At 40.1% G+C, this 16,724-nt stretch overlaps 1 protein-coding gene across 3 annotated transcripts in view; it reads right to left on the minus strand.

Moving 5' to 3' along the window:
• The window catches only part of large2 (LARGE xylosyl- and glucuronyltransferase 2), a 138,908-nt gene that overhangs the window by 80,973 nt on the left and 41,211 nt on the right, over window positions 1-16,724 (minus strand). The window contains exon 1 of one of the 3 annotated variants that reach the window (XM_076885821.1): window positions 14,065-14,200. The exons of the other annotated variants lie outside the window; for them this stretch is intronic. The gene's annotated coding sequence lies outside the window, so the exon portion shown is untranslated. Of the gene's footprint in view, window positions 1-14,064; window positions 14,201-16,724 lie in introns of those variants that run through there. 3 annotated transcript variants of the gene reach the window in all.

A 16,724-nucleotide genomic window follows, 5' to 3' on the forward strand; every position in this document is an offset into this window, starting at 1 on the left:
AGTCTAATCTGCACCAGCATCAACGAGGATGTGGGGGGGCTAGGATCATCCTGAACCACAGGAGGTCCCACACTGTTTTTACTGCAGCTGATAGCTGGAGTGATGCTGTTGTTTGTGTGCTAACAGCCCGTCTGATGGCTCCAGGAGCACAGCCAGATTGGCTCTTAGTGTGAAACAACAGCAGCCATTAAAGCTCCTCCATACGGCCTGGGGCGAGAGGAGCAGGAGGAGGGGGCCATCTACCCCAGACTGAGTCCAGCCCAGTGTGAGAAGGAGCTTGTCTTTTTGTTTTAGTTGGTAGTAAACACAATCAAGGGATTCAGCTTAGTTTGCATGGCCTTAGCTAATCTGATTATTTGATTCTTCTTACAGCAATGAAGATATTTCTGGAAAGAGAAAATGTGCTCTTCTTCCCCACGGCCGAGGCTTAGCAGAGTTTAGCACATGCAAACGCACCGTGGTGCATACTCTCTGTGTGAGTGCACAGACACGGGGGGAGGATCACTGCTCTTATCTGTCACGTGCCAATCTTAAATCCCCAGACACAGACACAGACATTGGGGGGCAGGTAAATTTCCACTGTAGGCATGCCTCAGGGGTCCCCCCACCTGCTGTATAAAAATAGCTGTTGGGTGATTTCTGACCCCTGCATGCGAGAACACACAGAATGCCAGAAATACACATCTTCAGCTTTTTAACATGGACAGTTTGTCATTTTTCAAGTAAACTCAATGTAATTTTTGACTTGACAAAAACTTAAATGCTCATTTAGGCTTTAGGGGAAAAGAAACAAACCATGGCAGTTTCTTAAAACAAATTATTAACAAGTAAGTCAGATGTGTGTTGTACCAGCCTCGAGTACATCTATAAAAAATGCACAAGTTAAGTGAGGCCTTTAAATAAAAACAGACGGAATTTCTATGGAGGCAGCACAATTGATCATTTAAACAAGAGTTTCACAACTTTTTAAAATAAAAAACAACAAATGCATTCAAGATCAAATAAAATGGCTGTAACAACAAAACTAAAATAAATACAGTGGAAGTGAAGGATATGGATTTATATTATTCGCCCAGTTCATTTGCACTCATGTCACAACAGTCCCCCGCTATAGTCTCCATTCTCTTGTACTGAAACTACTAAATATCAGAGCAGATTTCGGTCATTTTAACTCACCTGTCCTAAGTTTACAGTCAAGTCACAAACTACTAAAAACACACAAGGAAACACTGATGCAATACCAGACATGGAAAAACCCCAAGCTGCTGACGGTGTCTTCTGTGTTATGTCTCTCTCTAACTAACAACCATAGACTATTTAAGAGATGGATGGCCGTCACTGTGGCGTGACACACTGGCTAGTGGGCGGCTATTTTAAAGCCTCAGGTTTGGCATTGTTTTTTTTCACAAGACTGGACATGCTGGGTGAGGGGTGGACCTGAATTATAACTCCAGGAACATTGTATGACTATAATAGCAGTACTTTGTCAATCACAAAATAACCTCATCCTAAAGCACTCCCTGTTCTATTGTCCATTAGACTATAATGGGAGCATCATTTACCAAATGAACATCATCTTACTGAAGTATTAAAGAGAACTTGAAACTTCTGACTCAGGCTATAAAGTCATTAGAAGAAATGTTTACAGAGGCCATAAATCATGCGACAAATAGGGTCATTTTCCCCATTTACGGCATTCATTGGGTTCATATTGTGTATCCGGAGGTTAAATCCATCCTTTATATATGGTGCCACCCCTCCTTTTTTTCTTTAACTGAGAAATTAAGACCCAGTATTCAGACTTTCTTTCCATTTTCAGCGAGGTCTGGTGCTAAATAACAAGGTCAAGTAAGGATAATGGCTAGGGCACATTTCACATCAGGGACTTGTTCAGCGCAACCAATCCAATGTAGCAGATTTAAGAGTAGCTAGAAAGGTACAATAAACAGTAATGACCCAAAAGGTTGATTCTGTTCATCTGGATGTGCAGTCAGTCTCAGCAGACTGCACGTTTCCCAACCTTATCTGGGTATGTATCACACAAATCTAACTCTCTACTTCCACTGAAACCACTTCTTTTTCCCAATTCTGTATTTTTCAGGCCAGAACACGTGGAGGCAACATTAAAAATGTAAACTGAAGTGACTTAATTGCTGACACAAACAGACACGAGTCACACCACACTGAAGCCAATTTACAGCCTTTTAATTTTTTCCCTTGCTACACAGTCTTTGATGTGTGAAACTGTGATCACAGCACAGCTGCAGCGGTTTCAAATTCTACAAAATGACAATGATCTGCAAAATCTCAACAGTGAACTGACTGGAGTCAGCCAAGCTAATTTGCCTGAACAGTGGTCAAGTCAAAGCCCTTATACAGTCACTGTCACTTTGTTAGGTACACCTGTTTGACTGCTTGTTAACACAAATATCTAATCAATCAGTAACATGGTAGCAATTCACGTAACTCTGAATTTGGGATGGTTGTTGGTGCCAGATGTGTTGGTGTCGGAGTATTTCAGAAACTGCTGATCTACTAAGATTTTCCCCACACAGCCATCTCTATGGTATACAGCAGGGGTGTCAAATATGGCATAATCAGCCCAGCAAAGACTCTAATCTGGCCCACTAGAAGGACAAAGGACAACATACATTTTTAAAGTTTAAGTATTTTTTGGCAAGCTTTTTTTTTTTTTCAAAAAACAAGAAAAACAAAAACGGAAAAACTATTCTTTTTCAAGAGGATTCATGCTAAACTAAACGAACAATTACAAAAAAATTAAATGACAAAAATTTGGTGACCATAGTCACCACATGTATGATTCTATGATTCACGTACGGATGCACCCGACAAGTCTGCAGCAACTGTGTGACGCTATCCTGATACGGATCAATGTCGTCGAGGAATTTGGACATAACGCTGTGCTTGAAGGGAGTGTCAGAAGACAGAACGCATCTATGTTTCTGCTTTGGCTGCTCTTCATGGCTGTACAGATTCTTTTTGAGCTAATGCAAAATAAATGAATTCGCTAATTTCATTCAATTCACAATATTAACAGTATTGTATTTAATACCCAGCTGGATGCAATTCCCCGGGTCGCAAAAAAAACCAAATCCAGCTGTATAGAACGACTTTTAGCTCTCTATTTTATGACCTGCATGAACATATCTCTGATGATTTTTCTGGGCTAGAATCTCTAGTTTCAAGTCATACTGCATAAAACATGGAAATCATTTTATAAATGGTACTAACCCATATGGAAAAGATATATATAAATCTTATAAAGTTTGTATCTGTCTTGTGTGAAACTTGTATGAAAAGCATATAAGTGTGAAAACAGATATAAGATCCCTTGAAAAATTATATAATGAAACTTGTATGTTTTGGATACTTACTAAAACAATGTATGAAAGTAATGCGAAAGTGGCCACTTTCATGAGTAATCACATATAAGTTTTTACTATTTCTTTTCTGTATGGGAATTTAAGTAATAATGGAAGATAAACCAGGGTAAATTGAGTCAAACATGCCATTATATTTCTAGGTGATTAATAAAGAAAAGGTAAAAATAGGCACAGCAGGATAAAATTTGCCCCATCACCATTTTTAACTGCCCCCTCAGCCACTTCCCCGTAGTGCTGGTCCTGCCTGAACATCTGCTGTAGTCCACACTTTTTGCTCTGCTCTTTGCAGAAACAGCGGCTAACGAAACCCTGGTTGTTTTGCTGTTTCTGGAAAGCTCAAGAAGGAAATGCAAGTTAACAGAAGGAAAAACTGCAGCAGTATGAGCAAAAAAACAATATTGACTTGCTTGTGCTTCCTGAAAGCATCGAGTTAAATGAGTTAAAGAATTCAAGATAAGAATAGTCTTCATCTGTCCCAGACTTACTGCCATTTATCTAAATGATCTCATTTTAAAAAATAAAAATTAAAAAATAAAAAAAAAAACATACTACTACTAAGCGTCTGCATTTTCTTCATGGTTCAAATTGCCAAAGAAAAGGAAAATCAATGTCAGCTCTGAATCCAGGAGTCCTTGTGTGCCCACAGAAAGAAAGCGGCCAAGCAACAGCCCCACTGAGCCAAAGAATCAGGCCTGGGGGAGTCCAGTTAAGGAGACAACAACGCAAAAAGAAAAGAAAAGAAAAAAAGAAAAGAAGGGGATCGCAGCAGGCTGAGAGTACAACGGGAGACCAGGAAAAAAAACTGATGGAAGAGGAAAATCTTGGGAGAAGGAAAATCAACTTGGAAGAATATCGCTGACCGAAATGTCCCCAACATCCACTTCCTGGCACGTCTTTGTCAGGACACAATCAAAGAAGAGTGACCGAGGTAATGGTTAGAAAAAAAGTAACTGTGGGAAACCATAGGTGTCAACTGAAGGCAACCTTTCAAGTGACACAAATCACTTCCGTTTTTGTGCAACAAGCTAGGGCTGCACAGTCCTTGGCAAAACTATAATCACACTCATTTTGTTCAATATTGACAGCGTAATCTTTTGTGATGATTATTTATCGATTTTGGTGTTTAAAAAAAATTAAAACATTTATTGCGTTGTTGTGAAAACAGAACAGCGCTTTCTAATTTGTAGAAATCATCATCATTTCGTAAAGCTGTACCAAACCCTAACACGATGAAATAAACACACACTGCTTTCAGTCTTACATTGCACTGAGGTTACGTTCAGCTACTCCCTTATTCACAAGGGTTTGAGGCAGGTAGCGCCACATGTTCGATTTGGCAGATTCTCTCACTGGATGACCTTACGAGAATATTTGATCCTCCTGTGACGGAATACTGTGCTACATTTATATTATACAACCTTTATGGCCACAAACTAATCTCCCGTGTCACGATTTGGAGTGCATTTGATGAGCATGCATTTTAAATATTGCTACTGACTAGCTGCTGCACATGTATCATGTATTAGGGCATATGAAGCTTTGGTGTTGATGAAAATAAATTAAGGGAACTAAAGGGGTAATTTATAGAGAGCTTAAGGGTTTCTTCCTTTTCCATGCTTGCTTCGTAATCTTGATGGTTTTGTCTTTGTGTTGTAAAAAACAATAAACCAGTTTTAAAAGCAACTCACAATGGGATGGATTAAGTTGCAATCAATGTCCTCTGCTACTGGGGGCTCACTTAGTGATGTGAATATGCTGGGTTCTGTTATGCTTCCATATTTTATTGAAACCTTCGACCAGACATGCTTTGCTTACATAAGAGAGATGACCACATTGAATCTGTGGATTGCCGTTATCATAGACGAAATAAAAGATGGATGTAGCTTCTGGCTCTAAAAAGAGTAGACAATACTGAAGCGCCTTAGTTCTTTTTAATGGCCAGCAGGGGGTGACTCCTGTGGTTGCAGAATCCAGCTGTATAGCAGAGTTTGGGAGAATAACTTCCCTTTGATCAGTGATGTCAGTGAACACTTTCCTGATGAGTTAAAGCAGATTCAAGGCATACTGAACAGAACATGTTCTGTCTGTCCGTCTTTCTTTTGGGTGTGCATGCATGAGCGTCTGCTGCATGTGTGGAGAGGAGAATGAGTGTGAGGTTTTCTAAAGGTTTGAACTTTACTTTTTACAGTGGTGATTCACATTTTAGCTCTGTTCACACAACTTTCTTTCACTGGCGTGTTTTTGGTGTTTTTTTCAGCAGCATATAGCACTTAGCTGGGTACGATAGCGGAAATGATATGTGGTTCTGAAGGCTTTTGGAGCCTTTCCTGTCAGTATGGTATTAAAATACCCATTGAATTACTCGGTTGAGAAGTGTTGTTTGGCTGTAGGGGAACTTGTCGAATGTGACAGCATGAAGGCAGGGTCTAGGAGAAATAATGCGGTTGTCATGTTTCTGGATTCTATAGACAAGGTGAATAGCCTAGTTGAGAGGGGAGTTGTTTTGTGAAAGATCATCCTGTCCAATTTGCCAACTATTGGTAATGATGTATTGCTGCAGCAGTTGTCACATAATGATCAGCAAAGACAATGCAAATCAGCAAAGTTGAGGCACAAAACTGCTTCGACTGTTCTGCCAGGGCTAAGAGCAGAGGGAGCTCTTGTCTGTTAACGTTTTCAAATTATCTGTGAAATGCATAGAAGACGGAGGAGTTTGTTAATAATTTGCCAAAGGTTTCAGAACAAACCTTTGGCAAATTATTAACAAGGGATGATTCAAGACAACATTGTCTTGAATCATCCCTCAACTCTAGAAGAACTGCAGGAGGCACTGTTGAGTAGGGGTGGGCGATATAAACGATATACGATAGAAACGATATAAATTTGGCCAACGATAGAGATTTTGACTGTATCACTCTATCGCGATAGCGCATGTTGATGATGTCATCAAGCTGCGCCTGTTTTGGTCGAAAGCATCGCAGTGGCTACAACTATTATCATCTGCACAATATGCCGACAGTCATAGCAAAGAGATGAAGCACTTTTGAAATATGGGGAAAGCCAAAAACTGCGCTTCCTCCACTTCCGTAACATTGATTCATTAATGTTGAATTCTCTCGCAGCTGTTCTATTCCCATGTTGTTGCAGTATATTAACTAACCTCGTATTGTGGATGCATAATCTCAGTTGTTCTCCTGACTGAAGTTTGGCCCGTGTATAGCATCCTGCTATGCGACTGCATTTGTCCCTGACCACCAGAATCCCTCACGTTAACTTTTATCGATTGGAAAAAAAGTTGGCGTTCATCCTCCAGCTTCACTGTGCTAATGTTATGCTAACATAGCTGTGTCGCTAGCAATCACGTAGCACAACATTATATACCAGGTAGTCCAACTTCAGTAACCCTGCAAACATCACTGCTGTTTAGTTTTCTGTCTTCATTTATGTTGGAAGTGGTAGCAGAGCTGAATGTTTATATGGATCATTATTAAGTAAATAAATGTGTTTTTAAAAATCACTCTATTATGGCCTCTACTGGAGATGAAAAAGGAGGTGTGGCTCACAAGCTAAAAGATGGGAGAAACATTTTGGACATAAAGATAAATTTTGTGTGTTTGCGTCTAATCCAGATAGGGTCAGAATTATTAGCCCGCCATAAAAAAAATGTCATTCTTTAAAAGTATTTTGAGGCACCAAAACTAAAGAAAACTTTAACGCAGCCTTTCCAAATATTATAGTTTTATTTCTGATCTTTATATTTTAATCGCACACAGAAACAATATTATTTCACAAAAATCAAATTATTTGACCCCTGATGCTGAAAGTCAGTTGTGTATCTTTTTTGCTGTATAAGAGCCTGTAGTCATGCAGTTTTTAAGTCTCACATGTTTTTAGGCCATTCTTCTTTGACAAATCTCTTAAGATCCTCCAAATTTGATGATCTTCAGGCACAGACCTTGGTCTTCAGTTCACCCAACATATGTTCAAGTCGGGGCTTTGTGCAGGCCATTCAGTTGGAAATGATTCTTACAAAGAGCGATGCATGTTTTGGGTTGGTGTTGTTGGAAGACAAAGAAACGACCCAGACCCAGTTTCACAACCGACTGCTTGAGGTTTTCTTTCAAAATTTTCACATATCAGTTCTTGGTAAATGGTAAATGGGCTGGTTCTTATATAGCGCTTTTCTACTCTCTGAGCACTCAGAGTGCTTTGCACAACTTGTTCATTCACCCAATCACACAAAACACTTTTTCTAAGCTGCTTTCTATCCAACATTCCCACAGACATTCATATGTATGTATTGGAGGGCAACATGGGGTTAGTATGTTGCCCAAGAACATTTGGCATGCAGACTGGGATGGAACCACCAACCTTCGGGTTAGTAGGTGAACACCTGTAGCTCAGGTGTAGGTCTTCGTGATTCCTTCCACCTTGATGGGATTCCCAGTTCCAGTTCCTCAGATCTGACTTGATTTTACATGCTTTGAGCTTTACAAAGTTAATAGGTTTGTCCTCACCTGTAGTCGTCAGTTTGAATCCCATTCTGTTCATTTTTTAACTCTAAACTTGGCAATGGACATTTTGTCTCAGTTTACAACCACATTGTATAACAATGTTAAATGGGCTAGATCCTATATAGCACTTTTCTACTCTGAGCATTCAAAGTACTCAAAGTAATAAACATTTTCATGTTTATTTTGCATCGTTTCAGTGAGTTTCAGCTATCCATAGTTATCAGCTCCCATAGTTTCATGTGCTGCCATTTAATCAGACGATATGTCTTTGTCAGCTGTGAACGCTGCAGATCTCTGTCAAAACCAAGACGACATGTTAGAAATTCAGACCCAAGACTCAGAGATGTTAAGCAGTTTCAAGGAATGTTACGAGATATACAGAGTCTGAGTCACTGGGTCTGGTCATAATAAACAAGCTGATGGAAATGTATGCATCACGTTTTCTCTGTTCTTTCAAGATTGCAATTTTTGGTCTGAAACGTGCTTCGTACCACGTTTCTTTTAAAGTTAAAGTATGTCTAACTTTGATCACTATCCATATGCTTTGCAACAACAAACAAACATCACAAATGCTGCTCCGCCTCTCAGGAGAAATTCTGCATTTTAAGAGCACGTGGTGCATCCAAATGCATCAAGACTCTTGTTCTGTGGGGACAAAAACGTCTCTTTAATTCATCTCTTCCTTGTTAACTCAAGATCAAATGGCACTGCTCTCTCTCACCTGGACACACAGACTAAAGCAATGAAATGCTGCAGGGCTTTTCAAATATTCACAGCATGTTTTTCTGAGAGCACGCACATTCATAGTCAGGTTAGATTTTGGGATGAATTTGGGTTTGGAATCCTTAAATTTTCAGTGCTGCTCAAACTGCCGAGAACGTTGGTGCTGGGTGAAAAACTGGGATGAGCTGAGATAAGAAAGATTTCCAGATGAGTTTGGGGACTTTGGGAGGGATTCTGGCTTTGGTTAGAGATGGGAGAGTGAGGAGGGAAGTCAAGGGGGGTTAAAAGCTTCGACTTTGTTATTCTTCTGCTTGGCATAGAGGACCAAAATAGAGGGAGGGCATCGGACATGTGGCTATCCCTTCACTTTTTAAGGAAACTAATGTTTTTCACTTTCACTGTTTTAATTCGATCCACAACTATGAAAACATAAAAAGCTAAAGGTGCCGTACATGACCAGAGTTCATCCGATTAAACAAAACAGATGTGCCATCCATTAACCTGACTGATCTCTTTATGTATCCAAAATAATCCTTAGGAAGTTGCTGTTATTTTGAATAAAATAAAGAACCATTCTTAGCAATCAGCAGCTGAGATCTGGTTCACACACACCCTGTGACATCCACTCTGCATGCACAATCAACCCATCAGCTCAGTCTCTTGCTGTCCCTGCTGCTGCCTCAGTCGCTTGTGGACTTGGCACAGGATTCTGGAGCGAGCAGCAAAGAATAATGAGGTGATCATGCCATTGCTCCATGCTTCATTACACCCCCATTGGCTCCCAGATCTCCCAGGCCCAGAGAGGCCTTGCTCGGATTTAAGTGTGCATGTTATTAGTCTCCTATGTTAGACACTTCCTTCACCATTCATACTGTGTGATGAGAGAAGTCTGAAGTCACAAGAACTCAGATTTACTGCTGTGTCCTGTCCTCGTATTTTGGGGGTTTCTCTGGGGGGGAGAGAAAAAGAAAGGGATCATTTTAATGCTAGAACCATCAATAATTCTCCAGATTGATACCAAGAGTTTTAGTTCCACAAAAAAAAAAAAAAACCTTTTTCGAGAGATTTTTCTACAAACCCTGAAGAGGCACCTCAATTAATGGTTCTTTGAGGCCTAAGGCCATTAAGGTTGCTAGGGAAGGGTGTATGTTGCCCAACTAACTTTGGTTGCTTTGCTCACCAGCAGATTGCTGCTGTTGTCTGTAGTTTGCAAAAAACATTTGCCATTTTCTTTCCAAACAGTAGTGAAAATTGGAAAAAAGTGAAAATCTAATTGGAAAGGTAGAACATTTACCTTACAGTGGGGCAAAAAAGTATTTAGTCAGCCACCGATTGTGCAAGTTCCCCCACTTAAAATGATGACAGAGGTCAGTAATTTGCACCAGAGGTACACTTCAACTGTGAGAGACAGAATGTGAAAAAAAAAATCCATGAATTCACATGGTAGGATTTGTAAAGAATTTATTCGTAAATTAGGGTGGAAAATAAGTATTTGGTCACCTCAAACAAGGAAAATCTCTGGCTCTCACAGACCTGTAACGTCTTCTGTAAGAAGCTTTTCTGTCCCCCACTCGTTACCTGTATGAATGGCACCTGTTTGAACTCATCTGTATAAAAGACACCTGTCCACAGCCTCAAACAGTCAGACTCCAAACTCCGCCATGGCCAAGACCAAAGAGCTTTCGAAGGACACCAGGAAAAGTATTGTAGACCTGCACCAGACTGGGAAGAGTGAATCTACAATAGGCAAGCAGCTTGGTGTGAAAAAATCAACTGTGGGAGCAATCATCAGAAAATGGAAGACATACAAGACCACTGATAATCTCCCTCGATCTGGGGCTCCACGCAAGATCTCATCCCGTGGGGTCAAAATGATCATGAGAACGGTGAGCAAAGATCCCAGAACCACACGGGGGGACCTGGTGAATGACCTGCAGAGAGCTGGGACCAAAGTAACAAAGGTCACCATCAGTAACACACTACAACGGCAGGGAATCAAATCCCGCAGTGCCAGACGTGTTCCGCTGCTGAAGCCAGTGCATGTCCAGGCCCGTCTGAAGTTTGCCAGAGAGCACATGGATGATACAGCAGAGGATTGGGAGAATGTCATGTGGTCAGATGAAACCAAAGTAGAACTTTTTGGTATAAACTCAACTCGTCGTGTTGGAGGAAGAAGAATACTGAGTTGCATCCCAAGAACACCATACCTACTGTGAAGCATGGGGGTGGAAACATCATGCTATGGGGCTGTTTTTCTGCCAAGGGGACAGGACGACTGATCCGTGTTAAGGACAGAATGAATGGGGCCATGTATCGTGAGATTTTGAGCCAAAACCTCCTTCCATCAGTGAGAACTTTGAAGATGAAACGAGGCTGGGTCTTCCAACATGACAATGATCCAAAACACACCGCCCGGGCAACAAAGGAGTGGCTCCGTAAGAAGCATTTGAAAGTCCTGGAGTGGCCTAGCCAGTCTCCAGACCTCAACCCCATAAAAAATCTGTGGCGGGAGTTGAAAGTCCGTGTTGCTCGGCGACAGCCCCAAAACATCACTGCTCTCGAGAAGATCTGCATGGAGGAATGGGCCAAAATACCAGCTACTGTGTGTGCAAACCTGGTAAAGACCTATAGTAAACGTTTGACCTCTGTTATTGCCAACAAAGGTTATGTTACAAAGTATTGAGTTGTATTTTTGTTATTGACCAAATACTTATTTTCCACCCTGATTTACGAATAAATTCTTTACAAATCCTACCATGTGGATTCATGGATTTTTTTTTGACATTCTGTCTCTCACAGTTGAAGTGTACCTCTGGTGCAAATTACTGACCTCTGTCATCATTTTAAGTGGGGGAACTTGCACAATCGGTGGCTGACTAAATACTTTTTTGCCCCACTGTAAAAGTAAAGTCATGCCTTCCTGGTGTGCTTCCGTTTGCAACCATTACATTTCCAAAGATGGAACTTTTCCTTTGAAAGTGAAAGGTTACATATGCATCACACTTTTCAGTTTCACTGCTACTTGGCAAAGAGTCTGCATGTGTTTGGGAATGCGGCACATTTCATGACCAGGGCAACGTGTTAGCAACCAAAGCAAACGGAAGGATGTTTTAGTACAACACCATTCTTTGCTACAAACTTCATGCTAGCAATTGAAGTAACCAGTTGGCAAACACTTGCCAACTGGTTGCAGAATACAGAATACAAAAAAGTTGTTTTTTAATATCTGCACCCTCAAATGACTATCAAAAATGTATAAGCTATTAAAAATTAAAATTGATGAATCAATTTCTATCCCAACCATAAAGTGGGAGGGAGATGGATCGACCAATCAAAACTTCTGGACACAAGTATGCTTAAACACTGTCAAAAAATCTGCAACGTACAGCAAATACAAACTATACAGAACAAATGTTGTTCCAAATGGGCCTCAGACTCACACATATGCAACTATTGCAAAGACAACTCTGCTGAGAACTATATGCATGCTATTCTGGCAGAGGATATGTGAGGACCACACGGTTTATTTGCTGTATCTCAACCTCACCCAAGCTGTGAACTTTGTAAACAAAACTGACATAAGTAAACCAGATAAGGAAGTAATTACATCACACATACATACAATACATACAATTTATGGAGCTGATCTTGGAAAAGCAAAATGTGTTTGGCACAAGAGTACACTCAGATCATAACTCTGATTGGAAAAGCTTCCAGACACGACAGGATTTAAAAAGAATCATAATAATAACAATTACATTTCTAATTTTAATGTAAAGCAAACATTTCCTAGTGCTGTATTTAACAGGTGAAAATGAGCTGAATGACATTATCCACTATGCAATGTGTTCACAGTGAGCAGCTTGCGAACGATAATATTTCTAAAATATGTGTTTTCTGGCTCTTTTGACAGCGTAGAAAATAGCAATGTGTAATGAAAACAGGAGAAATAGCACAGGACAGTAAACTGTTAGACGAAGTGCTTCAGGCAACAGACTGCACAAATTTTCAGCCAGGTAACAAACACCTTTTAGTATGCTGGGCTATTCAAACACATAATGTGTGCAGCATAAATTCAGAAATTCACGGTTAGTTTGTTTGCTGCCACCCGAATCCTGTGACCAGAAATATTAAACCACAGGCTGTAAATATAAGAAGGATGTAATCACTGTGACATACTCAGTGTGATATCACCCAGTCGTCGCTGTCATTTTAAGGCTTCTATGTTTGTGTAACAGCTGCGACCATGTTGGGTGTTTGGAGTCAAAACTAGACCAATTTAGAGCCGAGGTTTGAGCCAATGCTACTTAGCTTGATTGAGAAGCTGAATTCTAAAACAGTACAGACACGGATACCTCCTCATGGACTAATAATAATACTATAATAATACTAGAATTCCCTCAACTCTAGCACAAACTTTCTGTAAGGCGAGCATAAATTAGCTACACCTAACTGAAGACCCAACTTGTTTAGTTCAATTTAATGTTATAACGCTGAAAACTATCCAGTACATTTTTAGCAGATATAAACAATGGGCATTTCAACGCGAGGGTCTCTGGAGAGTGATTCGCGTTTCAGGACGACTTCAAGTGGCAGTTAGAGGAATTGCAGTTCCATGTTGGCTTAATGGTTTTGCCATTACACCTAGCATTTAACAGGAACTCCAACATCTTTAGCTTGTAATAATCAAGATTCAATCAATCAGATTAACTCTGAAATATGACCTTACAGACAGCTGATTAAAAACTACAGCTAATCCTTTGCCACACTGTTGAGTACGATCAGGCTACGAAGTCACAAATACCCCAAATGACTCCACTGACCATAACTAGCTTCACTCCATATGAGTGCACAATATTCGCACATTATCTGACAGAACAAATATTGTGCAAGCTCCAGAGCTAAACTGTCATCTTCCACTTATACTATAAATTTCCAGGTTACTTTGTGCTTACATTTGACTCATGCAAATGTTATTCATAAATATGATTATTGCTAATTTCCAATTCCAAATGTATTTATAAAGCACATTTAAAAACAACAAAATGCTGCACATGTAACAAAGGGTGACACAATAAAATAAGAGACCTCCCACACACACACACACACACACACACACACACACTTCAACAAACATATTCAAAAAGAATTCTTAAATTATATTGTGATATAATTTGGGGACAATATCACCAAACCCCTGGTTCCAAAAGTAAATGTTTGAGTAGCTTCAGATTTCGTTGCTCTTTTGTGAGCATACATCAGTTTCCAAGAGTGAAACGTGCTGGAGATCCCAAACAAACCCAAGCACTCTGCCACACAGAGGTGTCACATTCACACATCAGTGTAGAGCCGAAATCTGACACACGGTCTGAAGGCTGAGCACACAAACAGCACATTAACAGCCCGCTCTGACATTTACTCACAGATTAACCTCGGCACATCAACACTTTGCTTTTTCACTCCGATAAAACCTGAAGACCCACAGGACAGGAAGTCACAGCTGTCCAGCCTGACAGCTGTATGTACACAAGCAGAAGAACAAACACATGAATGTGTAGTGTTCAGGATACTGCTGAGGTGCTCAGTCAGTTAAAGAGTTGGTCAACAACAAAGATCTATTGTGTGCGTCATTAATCAATTTTAGCTTGTCAAGCTTAAAGAATTGCAGCTTTGGTTATTTTGCACATTTGGCCTTTTAAAGCTTTGTCAGTCAGAGAAAAGAAATCTAGATTATCCTCATTTGCTGAACCTCATACATGCAATCACAGGTGAAGTGGGCAGGAGCCAATCAGTCAGGAAATGTAATCACCATTTGGGTACAGCACCAGAGAATCCTACTGGCACCTACTAATCCATCCAGGTTCAAATGAGGATAGACCAGAAGCCTCAAAGTCTTCAGCACACTGCTTTGCATGACACAGCAACTCTTAATTACATATGCAGCATCTCCTTTTAAAACAATTATGCAGAAAGGAAAATCCATTATTCACATTTTTTTGTTTTTTAAATATAGATATAAAGCAAGTGCATATACGCAGAAAGAGGTTTAGATTCAGTCCTCAGGTTAACTTCCAGTTCACCATCTTTACTTTCAAGCTGCCTTTAGACCGAACGGTTTACAGGCGTAACCCTCTCTGAGGGTAACTTTCCGCCTGAGGACTGCATGCTAGTGCCTTTGTCCTCCATTTCCATTTGCTTCTCCTACAGTCATGCTAATAGAGGATAAAGGAAGTGGAAAGTTCCTCAACCTACACATCCCCACGCCAACCAAGAAGTTAAAGGGGATCAAAATAAATTTAAACAAGTTCAACCAAAAAATATTTTTTACCTAACTGTTGTGATCTTGTTTCCTTTCAACACAGTCGATGACAAGTCTGCAACAAAGGTGTCGCTAAATTCACAACAACATGGACAGAAATATAAATCTAATGCTCAATCTAATTAAACTTGGGCTCAACTTTAGATAATGCCCAGTAAACCAAACCATTTATGACTGACCTGCAGATATTTCAGGCAAAGATTTGAATACTTTATAGTCCAAACTGTTACATTTCCTCCATCAGGTTTAATAAAGCCTGGATTTGACTATCAAACCATTTCTTCATTTTAACATTTAAAGCCATTTATTAGGTTAATGTGCACTAATCAATGTACACACACAAAACTTAATAGTTCCCCTTGAGCCTGAAGCTAACGCTGTAAATGCAATTCTGATGGCATCAAGCATAGTTCAGTGTGTATATATCACATTATGTCAGTTCAAAATCTTACCAGCCATGCTAAAACCTTCCCGCTTTAGAAGCTTTACAGTTCATGATGTTTGTAGTTGCACTGTTCCCTTTAATAAAAACATTAAACTTTTCTTTGTGCAAAATAAGGAATCTCATTTAAAAAGAGCATTAGTGGGTTTTCCTGGTGGCACAACGCTAGGTGGATTTCTAATGTCTGACCGACTGAAAACTCAACACCAGTTAGCTAGACTTGTAGTCATAAAGGAGTGACCCTTTAAAAACCAAATAATATTGGTCAGTATTTTGTATGAGACCCTCTTTTTTTTTTTTTTTAATCAAAGTGGATAGAGTCAGAGCGCAAAGGCTGCAGAGACCAATCTGCCAGCAGAAATAAGTCCGTCTGAGACAGAATCATCTCTTAAATCTCTTCTTAAAACACACCTGATTTTATCTGACCTCTGTCTTTATTTCTTTCGTGTCTGAGCTACAGAGGAGGCTTTAAGTGTCCGTCAGAGCACTGCTTGGTGGAATCAGGCAGTTACTCATGTTTGCACTTTGATAAGTTGTTAAAACTCAGAATTCTTCCCCAAATATTTAGATTTCACTGGCGCTTATGTGCACATGAGTAAAAGGAGCTACTCTCTGTGAATACTTTAATAACCAAGTACCTTCTGTCAAATAAATAATTGATTAACATAACCAGGCATCTCTCTAGTCAGTCTATCACCCCAGGGACTAACTCAAACTCTTGACTTGCAGCTGATGACTGCAGCCTCAGTAAACAACTAGGTAGGCGAGGTGAATAAGGTTTACAATGTAATTAAAATTCATTGGGGGTGTCCAAATTCATAGGCCGCATCCTTTGGAGGCCACATTTGTAGGCAGATTACGTCACAGCGACGCAACGAAGGCTGTCCAAATTCGTAGACTCCTCCAAATGCGGCCGACAAATCCGTCCTCTTTCTCACCAGATTTGAAGGATGGGTCAGGTGTGTCCTTTGTGGCCCAATCTATCCCAGAATTCATAGCGAGGCCCAAACAATTCCAGTTTTCAACAATGGCGGCAGCTACTTAGTTTTAATATTACTCTTATTCTTCTGGGTGACAAAATAAACTTTTAACATATTTTCAGGTGAGAAAGTAGCTGTACAAACTTCAAATATATGCTCGGTTTATCAAGACATCACATATTTGCAAAAGTGCTCCAAGTTTTTCGGAGACGTCTGTTACCCACCAGCTCGATAGCTGACCTGGAGGTCGAAGGTCACTAGAGCCGACGAGAACACTTAGATAACTAAAAGTGTTACTGTTTGGGGTTTTTTCAGTGTTTTATTTGTTCCTGAGTAAATCGG

The sequence above is a fragment of the Maylandia zebra genome, linkage group LG1 (genome assembly GCF_041146795.1).
Source record: "Maylandia zebra isolate NMK-2024a linkage group LG1, Mzebra_GT3a, whole genome shotgun sequence".
NCBI classification, from domain to species: domain Eukaryota; kingdom Metazoa; phylum Chordata; class Actinopteri; order Cichliformes; family Cichlidae; genus Maylandia; species Maylandia zebra.